The 12,686-nt window shown below is 43.8% G+C and overlaps 1 protein-coding gene across 1 annotated transcript in view; it reads left to right on the top strand.

Annotated features, from left to right (window-relative positions):
- Window positions 1-12,686, top strand: part of CWC27 (CWC27 spliceosome associated cyclophilin) — a 1,911,839-nt gene that overhangs the window by 1,732,986 nt on the left and 166,167 nt on the right. The gene's annotated exons all lie outside the window — the stretch shown is intronic.

The following is a 12,686-nucleotide window of genomic DNA, read 5'->3' as shown; positions in this document are numbered from 1 at the left end:
AAGCGATAGGGGATAATGGTTTGAAGTGCATTTCAATGAATTATACCGTATGAATCCACAATCCACCACTAAGCTTTGTTTTAGCAACCAAGTTAATTTAGTAGCAGACTTTGTGAAACCTGAAATACAAACTGTAGAAATGTTCTAAGTTCTACACTAGAGCTGTCTGAGGTTAAGGGTTATAAAATCTTTATGTAAGTCTGAGAACAGAGAATTTAGAGTAAACAAAATGAATGGTAAGCTTCCATCACCTTTGTTTTCTATGCAGATTTGATCAGCCAGTGGACAGACAGGCAAAAGAGACAGATGATGTTCTTTGTGTTTCACTGCTGCAGTCCTAACCATTGGGTTATCCATGCTGTGGTAGCCTCAGTTGGTCCGAATACCAGAGTCAAGGTTTCGTGCATCGACTGCTGTCACTTGCTGGCTGACGTCAGGTCGTCCAAGCTATAAAGGAGAGCAGGCGATGCCGTTACCTCAGTCTTTCTTGCCGTGAAGCCCGTAGCAGAAGCAATTCGCAACAAGGCTTGGTCGTCTGTTTCCAGATTTCAAACTTCAGCTGAAAATGTCTAAAGCTAAGTACCCCGTTGGGGATCTTTCCTTTTTCTTGCACTAACCAATGTCTGAAAAAGTCAGTAACTGTCACGGCTGTGGTAAGCAAATACCACACTGAGGCTTCCTTTCTTACTGTGTCACTTGCTTAGGCCCAGATCACGATGTACCCCGCTGTCGGTTCTGTGCCCTCTTTAACGCTACATCTATTAGTCGTAGAGCTCTGTTTGTACCCAGTTATTTTCGTCTTCCTTCTCTGTTTACCGATATGGCATCTGTCAGTCAGCAAACTGCAAATCTTCAAAAAAAATATAAAGATAAGGATAGAGACAGACTGCATAAGGCCAAGCCTTCCGACAACACCACCTCTAAAAAGGTTGTCAGTTCTCTGGAATTCAGTGAGGCGCTTTCGCACCCCCTGATGCCCGACTCAATTACTTCGCCGGCCTCTACTGCGACCCTTTTGGAGTTCTATGTGCCGCAGAAAACTGCATCGTTTAACAAGCCTTCAGCTATCTGTGCCTCGGTTGGGTCCGGAGCCGCTACGCAGGCACCGGCTACCGAAGATACTGCTTGCACTTCGGAATTCACTTCAAGGCCTTCACCCTCTCTTCCGACTAACACACCGATAGCACTGAGGGATACTCTTAAGGCCAGACTTAGAGCTACTCCAAAGAAAACAGCAAAAAGTCTCCATTCCAGTACTCCTCTCCCTCCTCAAACTAGAATGCTTAAAATGGTGGAGGATCTCATCACTTTCATCCGGGGTAATCAGGCCACACCAGCCAAAAGGAGAAGGGAACCTTCTCCAGACATCCAATCGGATTTAGACTCAGAGGGATCTGACTCCTTTGTTTTTGAAGAGGAAAATCTTCTTACTGCCTATAATGACTCAGATGAAGAAGAATCCATTCCTTCTGCATCACCTCCGGAGGACTTTTCCTTTGGGGAAACCCTCCACACCCTCAGGGAACACTTCCTATGGGAATCAACAGATTTCCCACAATCCAAGAAAAGACTAAGAGTTTCTGGACCTACCCCAGCACAGGCCTCTGGCCATCCCACCCATCTTGGAGGTGCTAGATGATGTTTACCAAGAATCCAGCCTTGGCCCTGACACCCTTCCACCAGCCCCCAGAAAACCTGACAGGTGCTACAGGGTACCTGACTCACATAAGTTCCTCTACAGAAATCCTGTAGCAGATCCACAGGTGATTTCTCAGGGACCTAAGGGAGTTAAGGCTACCTCTGCAAAGAATCCTACTCCCTCAGACAAAGAATGTAGGACCATGGGCAGATGGGGTAAAAAAGTATATACCTCTTCAACTTTAACTATAAGGACTCTCAACTGTCAGTTCCATATGTTAAAATATCAACAGTACACTTTGGAACTTTTGAAACAGAAAAATTTCTGCTTTTTCAGATTTTGCCAACAATAAAGAGATGGCAGAATTACTGCATTCTTCATCTCAAGTAGCAAAGCACTCCTTGCACTGTGGATTTGATGCCCTAGAAGCTTCTAGCAGGGCAGCAGTGACAGGATCTGTTATCAGAAGACATGCATGGCTGAAGGACCAACCTCTCCCTGATCATGTCAAAGCTAAAATCATGGATGCACCTCTTGACAAAGTCCGTTTATTCGGACAGAAAAATAAAGAGGTACTTAAAAAGATGGAAGGCAAAGCAAAATCAATGCAGACTGTTAAAGATTTTTTTCAAGTACAACCTCCTCGATTCAGCAGAAATTTTCCCTCTAACCACTGATCCTTTCCTGCACCTAACAGGCAGGCACACGGCAAAACCTGTAGGACAGACCCACCAGGACACAAACTCAGGGCCAGCAAAGACCAAAACAGTGCCCCCCCGTCACTAGAGCAGGGAGTTCAATAGTAACCCTGTTTGAAAAAAACTCTCAATGACTACTTTTCCCATCTCTGCCTGCCTCCACCACACCAAACGCTAGGAGGAAGCCTATCTCTATGCAGAGAAAATTGTAACTCTATAACAAAAGATCAATGGGTCTTAAAAATCATTGCTCAGGGGTACAAATTCAATTTCCAAGAACTACCACCTCCAAGAGGTTACCCAGACCTACCTCCAAACCAGTGGGCAGAAGCACTAAAACAAGTGCAAAACCTAATATTCCTAGGGACATTAGAACCTGTACCTCCAGAACATTCTATTCCAGACTATTCCTTGTTCCAAGGAAAGAGGGGACTTGGCGTCCCATCCTGGATCTGTCTTTTCTCAATACCTTCCTGGTAATCCCAAAATTCAGAATGCTTACCTTACAACAGCTTCTACCAATGCTGCCAGACAAAGCCTGGATGGTCACCTTAGACCTAAAGGATGCTTACCTGCACATCCCAATTAGGGAATCATGCAGAAAATTCCTGTGCTTCAGAGCAGGATCACTACACTTTCAATTCTCTACTTTATCAGTTGTCTTATCTACTGCTCCCAGGGTATTCACCAAATGTCTAGGTCCTGCCATTGCCTTTTGCGGGCAAAACCATGTACAGATTTACCCTTACCTGGACGACTGTCTCATCCAGGCAGACTGCAAGGAACTGCTACTGCAGCACCTCTCATTTGTAAAAACCCTACTCACCTCTCTGGTGTTCACTATCAATGAAAGGCAATCAAAACAGACACCTACCAGAAAAGTCATATTTCTGGGAGCCTTACTGGACACAGAACAGCAAATGGCCTTTCTATCCCCAGAAATTAGTTAAATTCTGTTTGGAAAATAATTATTTTAATTTTAATAATAGAACGTATCATCAAATACAAGGCACAGCCATGGGTGCAGCTTTTGCACCCATGTATGCCAATATTTTTATGGGTCAAGTGGAATCTAAATGCATTTTTACACATTCCTTTGTAAAAAAATATGTAATACACTATTTTAGATTTATAGATGATTTAATTTTTTTGTGTAAAGGAGGCAAAAATGATGGTGTAAATTTTATAAAAGATATACAAAAGAATAGGTTTAATATCAAATTTGATGGAATACAGTGTGGAGTTAATGTTTCTTTTTTAGATGTTAATCTGAAGGGACTTACAGGACAATATATAGTCACAGGTATACATAGAAAATTTAATTGTATAAATCAATTTTTGATGGGCACTAGTTGCCATCCAAATCATGTATTAGAAGCTATACCATACAGTGAATTTTTAAGGATCTCTAGAGTATGCAATACTGAAGTAGAATTCAAGAAGGAAATAAATGACACCACGGAGATGTTTATAGATAGAAAATATAACATGCAGGTGATAGAGAAGAGTAGGGATGAAATATTTAAAAAAAGGTATAATAATGGGATACAGATAAGTGATAGGATGTATAGTAAAGAATATAGAGATATAGACAATATTTTTATGGTCTCCACATATAATATCTGCAGTGATGATATAAATAGATGTATACTACATTTTTGGAGATTCCTAAAAAATTATAAGGAATTAAGTGAGATGACTAAGAAAAAATTAATGTTTAGCTATCGAAGAGGAAGAAATATAAGAGATATAGTAGTACATACTAAATTTGAATTACCTAAACAAAATGTAGATAGGACAATAAGCAATATAGGTACTAGACCTTGTGGCAAATGTAAAGTTTGTGCTCATGTAGATAGTGCTTTTCCTTATATAAATGGAATAAATTTTAAACCTACGGGACTCAAGTTATTTATATTATTAAGTGTGGATGTAAGAAATTTTACATAGGGCAGACAAAAAGAATGTTTAAAGTCAGAATCATGGAACATCTGAGAGACATTAAAAATAATAAGTTAGAGAGCCCTTTGGCTCAACATTTTGTTAAATATCATAACTCTGACACTACTAGCTTTAAGGTGTCTATTTTAGAAAATATTATTAGAAAGGAAGCTAGTGAAGAAAGTATAAGAAATTTACTTTTAAAGAAAGAATTAATTTTTATTCTAAAATATCAGACATTGGTGCCAAAAGGGTTAAACACTGATTGCTGCTGGAAAAGTGTTATATAAACATGCTGCTTTTTTAATTGGATTCTTAATTGTTTAACTGATGTTTAATTATATAATGTGTTAATATAGGTGTGTATAAATATTGGATGGAAGTGTTTTGTTAGTTACTCCTTGAAGGCTTTGTATAGCAGAGGCGCTAGAGAAGAGTATCTACAGAGAATAAACTGCTTTGGTGAACTGGCTGTTGTCTTATTCACCAAATGTCTAGGTCCTGCCATTGCCTTTTGCGGGCAAAACCATGTACAGATTTACCCTTACCTGGACGACTGTCTCATCCAGGCAGACTGCAAGGAACTGCTACTGCAGCACCTCTCATTTGTAAAAACCCTACTCACCTCTCTGGTGTTCACTATCAATGAAAGGCAATCAAAACAGACACCTACCAGAAAAGTCATATTTCTGGGAGCCTTACTGGACACAGAACAGCAAATGGCCTTTCTATCCCCAGAAAAACAAAGTTTCCTACCAAAATACTTCACTACCCTGGCTTCCCAAACCCAGCTTTCTGCCAGGAAGTTCCAACAAGCTCTAGGGTACATGGCCTCATGCATCCTCCTGATACCTCTGGCCAGACTACACGAGGAAAATTCAGTGGTACCTAAAGAACCTATGATGTCAACACTCACAACCTCTGGACACCTCCCTGCCTGTAATCCCTTGCATAAGATCCGAGTTCCTTTGGTGGACCCAGGCCTGTGCTTTGAACAAAGGACTTCCATTCACCCTCCATCCATTAGACCAGACCATAACTACAGATGCTTTGGACATAGCCTGGGGCACCCACCTAGAAGGCAGATGCGCCCAAGGTCTCTGGGACACACAAATTCTACCCTTGCACATCAACCAAAAGGAAATGATAGCAGTACAAACTCTCTGGCATCCTTCAAACCCTACCTCAAACCAGGGGTTCTTCTCATAAAAACAGACAACACCACAGTCATGTGGTACATCAACAGACTGGAAGGGACTCGGTCTTTACCCCCCTGTGCATAGTAGCCATGAATCTGTGGCTAGCAGCCTCATCCATGGGGACTACATCTTATAGCCCAATACCTACCTGGCATCAACAACACCCAGGCAGACCACCTAAGCAGAAACCTGCTGGACCTACAGGAATGGCAAATCCACAGAGGCATTTATCTGCAAATTACCCATACATGGGGGACCCGCAGGTGGACCACTTTGCCTCTCATTTAAATCACCATGCACAGAAATTCTGCAGCAGGGAGTACCATCACTTGGCCTGGAAGATTGATGCCCCTGACCTTCCCTTGGAATACCCTCTTTGTGTATGCATTCCCACCTCTACCTCTTATTCCAAAAGTATTACTCAAGATAAGGAAGGAAAAAACAAGAGCAGTACTCATTGGCCCAGACAGCATTGGTACCCACTGCTGCGCAGCCTATTTCACCAGCCCCCCTGGCAGCTACCTCTGATACCTCACCTGCTATCCCGGGGGGGGGGGCAATGCTGCACCCAGACCTTCAGACACTCAAGTTCTCAGCATGGCTTATTCTACCAAAACCAGCAAGGAATCACTGCTAAGCAAGCAAGTCCTTAACATCATCACAGAAGCCAGAAGGCCCAGCACCAGAAACTCTTACGCTGGAAAATGGAAAAGATTCTGCTGCTGGAGCCAGTCCAAGGGGGCAGACATGCACCTGCCCTCCATTCCTCTTATTCTAGATTATCTTGCTGAGCTTCTTAATAAGGGTCTCTCCTTCTCCTCCATAAAGATCCATGCCTCTGCCATCTCGGCACACTTTGATACAGAACGGCCATTGTTCTGAAACACCTCCTTTGAGCTCTAATATATCAGGCCTCCCAGAAGACAGCCCACCCCAGCCTGGGACCTGAACTATGTTTCAGAAAAGCTTGCACTGCCTCCCTTCGAGCCTGCAGCATCCTCAGAACTAAAGTACCTCTCTTGGAAGACTGTCTTTCTCCTGACTATTACTTCAGCCAGGAGAGTGTCAGAGCTTCAAGCCTTAATGGCCATTGAGCCATTAATTATCTCCCATGCAGACAGGGTCTCCCTGAGAACCAATCCCTCCTTAATGCCAAAGGTGGTTTCAGATGTTACCCTCAACCAGGCCATCCACCTGCCCACCTTCTTCCCTAATCCTCAGAACAAGGGGGAAAGGATACTGCATTCTTTGGATGTGCACAGGCAATTCAGATTTTATCTGGATCGTACAAAGACATTCAGGAAAACTGACCAGCTCTTGGTCAGCTTTAAAACAGGGGTGCTGGGGAAACCAGTATCCAAACACACCATTTCCAAATGGATAGCACACTACATCCAAGTTTGCTGCTGCTTGCATGGAAAACCACTCCCTAGGACCATCAGAACCCATTCCATTAGGGCAACCTCTACTTCAACAGCATTCCTTAGAGGGGTACCCACCAAGGGCATCCTGGAAGCTGCCACATGGACTTCAGTCCACACCTTCACTAAACATTACCATCTGAATCTATTCTCAAAAGGAAGGGCTGGGTTTGCCTCTGTAATTCTGCAGGGCATGCTCACCCAGTCTTAAGGTTCTATTAACCTTCCACTCTTCTCCTCAGCTTTGGAGATTGTCTCAATGGTTAGGACTGCAGCATTGAAGCATGAAGAACGTAGTACAGTTGTGTACACTCACCATAAATGTAGATGTTAGAGTGTGTTCACTGCTGCAGTCATGCTTTCCCTCCCTCCTTCCCCTGATGTCTGCTTTCCTTAGAGAGACACATATTTCTATGGGAGTCTCTGACCCCAGGACTACTACTAATTATTAAAATTGGACTTCTTTGGTTAGTTAAGACAAGGTAAACTGAGGTAATGGTGTCGCCTGCTCTCCTTTATAGCTCAAATGAACTGACATCAGTCAGCAAGTGACAGCAGTCGACTTACAAAACCTTGACTCTGGTATTTGGACCGACTGAGGGCTACCACAGCATGGATAACTCAATGATTAGGACTGCAGCAGTGAACACACTCGAACATCTACATTTATGGTAAGTGTACACAACTGTACTTTTTCCATTCATGTTGTTTGCTTTGTCTTCACTGTTTTAGACTCCTCCACAACAGTTACAACTCTCTAGCTTATCCACCTAGAAGGTTGTTCTGCCTTGTCACTAACCTAGTGGCTCATATTTCTTATCTTATATAAACTGTGGTTGCATATCCTAGTGTACTTTAGTCATACAGTTGTCATAAAGATCCTTAAAACAACTACTCATTGACTTTGTCATGTTTTGAGTGTAAAGAAACTTGAAATCAAAGACGCAGTTTGATACTGTTTGAAATGAAACCATGAAAGTTAAAAAACGCATTCTTACTCCTGACACCAGACATTGACCTTGTATTATTAGAAAGTAAGTTTAAGGGAGGATGTTACTGGTCACCTTATAGATGCCTTCCTTCAGAGAGTGTGGTTATCCTGTTTGCTGATTGGATATCATTTGGGAACTGAGGAGAGTAATACAGCCGGTGAGTGTTCAGCATGGATGTGCTTCGTGTTTCACTGTTGCAGTCATCACACTTGGGTTATCTGCCTGCAGGTAGCCCTCAGTCAGCCCGAATACCAGAGTCTTGGGATTTCTGCGTCGGATACTGTCACCTCGTCCATGACGTCAGGGGTATAAAACAGGCAGCCGACGCCATTACATCAGTCTTTCTTGCCGAGAAGGATACCGAAGGAGAAGCAGTTTGCAAGTGCCAGTCGGCCGCTACGTGAAATTTTCATTTTTCAAGTTTCAAACCTGAAGTCTTCTAAAGCTAAGTACCCCATTGAGGATCCTTTATTCTTGCTCTAACCGATGTCAGAAAAAGTTAACAATTTTCTTGCCTGTGGAAAGCAAATACCTCACAGAGATTTTCATTCTTACTGTGTCACCTGTTTAGGCCCAGACCACAATGTCCATCGCTGTCGGTTTTGTGCCTTGTTTAACACCCGAACCATTCGTCGTCGGGCTATCTTTGTCTCTAAATTTTTTCGATCTCATTCTCCGTATTCCGAAATGGCTTCGATAAGAAATCCAACTATCGGTCTTCCAAAAAAATATAAAGATAAAGACAGAGATAGACCGCATAGGTCCAAAACTGCCGATGACGCCTCCGTTAAGCTAGTTGTCAGTCCGCCGGTACTCAGTGAGGCGACTTTGCAGCCCCTGATGCCCACTTCTACAGAGTCGCAGGCCTCTGCTAAGACCCATTCGCAGTCCAGTATGCCGCAAGATGCTTCTTTGACTATGGAGCCTGCGGATGTCTCTACCTTGGATGGGTCCGGAACCTCTGTCCAGGCACTGGCTTCTGAGGGTGTATTCCGACATACCGATGTTCGAATTAAACTGACAACTTAGTTTTTAGCTAAAACTCCCGAGTTTCTCAGGCCCAGAGTACGCACTATGCCTAGAAAACCGACGGACAAAGTGCATGCTTAAGCTCCCATGCGACAAAAACAAATGCTTAGAGTGGCTGAAGACCTTATTACCCTAATTAGGGGAAGCCAAACTTCCCCTGCTAAGAGACAAAGAATTGAGTTTCATTATGATTCTACAGACCAGGAGTCCGATGACTCTGACCCTTCTGATTACCAGGACATACCCTTATCAACCTATGAGGATTCAGATGCAGAGGAATCCATTCCCTCTGCCTCCCCTCCAGAGGATTTTTCTTTTGGTGAAACCTTGCATACTTTGAGAGAGCATTTCCGCTGGGAATGCCAGGACTACCCTCAGCCCAAAAAGAGACTCGGAAAATTTTTAGAGTTGCCTCAGCACAGGCCTCTAACTATACCCCCTGTCCTGGATGTTGTAGATGATGTCTTCATAAAATCCAGTCTTACTCCAGACACTTTACCACCGGCCCCTAAAAAACCTGACAGGTACTACAGAGTACCTGATTCTCACAAATTTCTCTTTTAGAATCCTGTGGATCCAGAGACCATTTCCCAGGGACCTAAAGGTATTAAGGCTACTACAGCCAAAAACCCTACCCCTTCAGACAGGGATTCCAGAGCTTTAGACAGATGGGGTAAGAAGGTAAATACCGCTGCAACTCTTGCTATCAGGGCATTGAATTGCCAGTTTCACATGCTGAAGTACCAGCAATATATTATGGAACTAATTAAACAAAAAAATGGTGTTACTTCCTGATTGTGTGGAAAATAAAGATTTACAAGAGTTAATGCATTCTGCAAACCAAGTTAGTAAGCATACTTTGCAGTGTGGCTTTGATGCCCTAGAAGCATCTTGCAGGGCAGCAGTCACTGGGTCTGTACTAAGAAGGCATGCTTGGCTGAAGGAACAAACCTTGCCAGATCATGTCAAATCAAAATTACTAGATGCTCCTTTAAATAAGGACTGCTTGTTTGGCACCAAAGCAGAAGAGGTTCTTAAAAAGATGGAAGAAAAAGCTAAATCTATGCAAACTGTCAAAGAATTCTTACAAGTGCAGCCACCTAGATTCAGTAGGCATTGGTCTTCTATAAACTGATCCTTTCCAGACCCTTCTAGGCCTTCTCAGTCCAAACCCAGAGGAAACAGACCACCCAGATTACAGCCTCAGGGTATGCAGAGATCTAAACAATGGAGTGCCCCCACCTCAAAAATAGGGAATGGTAAGCCACTCCCTTATGGAAAAAGTTCACAATGACTTCTCAATTATCCTTCCCATCCCTGCCCAATTACTTGCACCCCTAGGAGGAAAACTTGCCCTTCATGTAAAAAACTGGATGTCCATTACTCAGGACCGATGGGTCCTAAACATTGTATCCCATGGGGTACATATTCTACTTCCATTCACTGCCAACCCCAAGTGGGTTTCCAGACCTTCCTTCAAACCAGTGGGCAGAGGCTCAAAAGCAAGTACTTTCCCTGCTCACTATCAGGGTTATTCAAACTGTTCCATTAGAACAAATGGGACATGGTTTCTACTCTAGACTGTTCCTGGTGCCCAGAAAAGAGGGCTCTTGGCACTCAATCCTGGATCTATCAATTCTCAACACATTTCTGGTGGTCCCAAAATTCAAAATGCTTACCCTGCAACAGCTTCTCCCTATGCTAGCCAAGAATGCCTGGTTAGTCACCCTAGACTTAAAAGAAGCTTATCTGCACATCCCCATAAGTGAGTCTTGCAGGAAATATCTACGCTTCAGGGCAGGCTCTATGCACTATCAATTCTCTGCACTTCCCTTTGGCTTATCTACTGCACCCAGAGTATTCACAAAGTGCCTGGCTCCAGCCATTGCATGCTGCAGGCAGAGAAATATCCAAATTTGTCCATACTTGGCGGACAGTCAGGAATTGCTACTTCAGCACCTGGCATTTGTAAAAAGACTCCTAACTTCATTGGGGTACATCATCAACAAAAATAAATCACAACTGGTGCCCAGTTAAAAAAATGTATTCCTAGGAGCAAGCTTAAACACAACTTCCCAGATGTCATTTCTCACTCCAGAAAAGCAGGTCTAGTTGACCAACTACTTCAAACAAATGGCCACCAAAACCCAACTATCTACAAGAAAAATACTGCAAGCCCTAGGGTTCATGGCATCATGCATTCTGCTAATTCCATATGCAAGACTGCATATGAGGAAACTTCAATGGTATTTAAAATGTCTTTGGTGCCAACATTCTCAACACCTGGAAACAGTCATTCCTATCATATCTTGTCTAAAGGCAGAGTTCCTTTGGTGGGCAGAAGCATGCAACCACAACAAGGAACTGCCTTTCACTCAATCCCTTGCTGCCCAAACCCTGACAACAGACACATCAGACTATGCATGGGGGGCTCACATGGCAGGCAAATGCATTCAGTGCAAGTGGAACCCAGGACAAATTCTCATGCACATCAATCAAAAAGAGATGCTAGATGTACAGAATGCTCTGGCAGCCTTCACATACCTAATCCTTCCAGGACAGCTGCTGATAAAAACAGACAACACCACAGTTATGTGGTACATAAACAAGCAGGGGGGAGCCCATTCTTACCCACTCTGCAGGTTAGCCATGACCCTGTGGAACACAGCCTTGAGCAACCAAGTGCTTCTACTAGTGCAATTCCTGCCAGACAAACAAAATTCACTGGCAGACAACTTAAGCAGAAATCTCCTAGACCCACATGAGTGGAAATTGGAGCCCAGCACCTTCAACCTTCTAATCCAGCGGTGGGGGACACTGGAGGTGGACCTCTTTGCTTCCCCTGAGAACCACCAGTTGAGCAAATTCTGCACCAGGAACCCTCACAGCAGGGCCTGGAAGGTGGATGCCCTGTCCTTCAAATGGGAAAACAATTTATGCCTTTCCCCCTCTGTCCTCCTCTCAAAGGTACTACTCAAGATCAAACAGGACAGGCCAAGGGCAGTTCTTATTGCCCCAGACTGGCCACGCCAGCATTGATGCCCACTGTTACGCAGTCTGACAACAGTGCCACCCTGGCAACTTCACCAGACACCTCCCTGCTGTCTCAGCAGGAGGGACAGATTTTGCATCCACAGTTGCAAACCCTAAACCTTGCAGCCTGGCTTATCCTCTGAATACACCACCAGCAACCCTCAGCAAACAGGTGCTGGACATCATTCTTGAGGTCAGAAGGCCTAGTACTAGGAAATCCTATGCTGAAAAGTGGAAAAGATATTGTTCTTGGAATCATTCTCAAGGAAAGGACACAACAGTGCCCTCCTTACCTCAAATCCTGGATTACCTAGCAGAGCTACTCCACAGAGGCCTATCCTTCTCCTCCATTAAGATTCATGCCTCTGCCATCTCAGCTCATTGTAATACTGAGCCACCTCTATTTTCTCACCCTCTCAGCAAACAGTTCCTGAGAGGGGACTAACAACTTAAGGCCCCCCTAGGAGAGCACCCACCCCTGCCTGGGGACCTTACCTTTGTACTGGAAAAGCTCACACTTCCCCTTTTTGAACCTGCTGCTTCAGCAGAGTTAAAATTCCTCTCTTGAAAAACAGCCTTGCTTTTAGCCATAACTTCAGCAAGAAGAGTGTCTGAGTTACAGGCACTAATGGCTGTGGAACCCTTAATTATTTTCCATGCTGACAGGGTTTCCCTCAGGACTAACCCATCCTTTATGCCTAAGGTGGTGTCCAGTGTGGCTTTAAACCAATCCA

This window comes from Protopterus annectens, chromosome 2.part1 (assembly GCF_019279795.1).
Source record: "Protopterus annectens isolate FY-2018-M chromosome 2.part1, PAN1.0, whole genome shotgun sequence".
NCBI lineage: Eukaryota > Metazoa > Chordata > Ceratodontiformes > Protopteridae > Protopterus > Protopterus annectens.
This window is presented reverse-complemented; position numbering and strand designations above follow the sequence as displayed.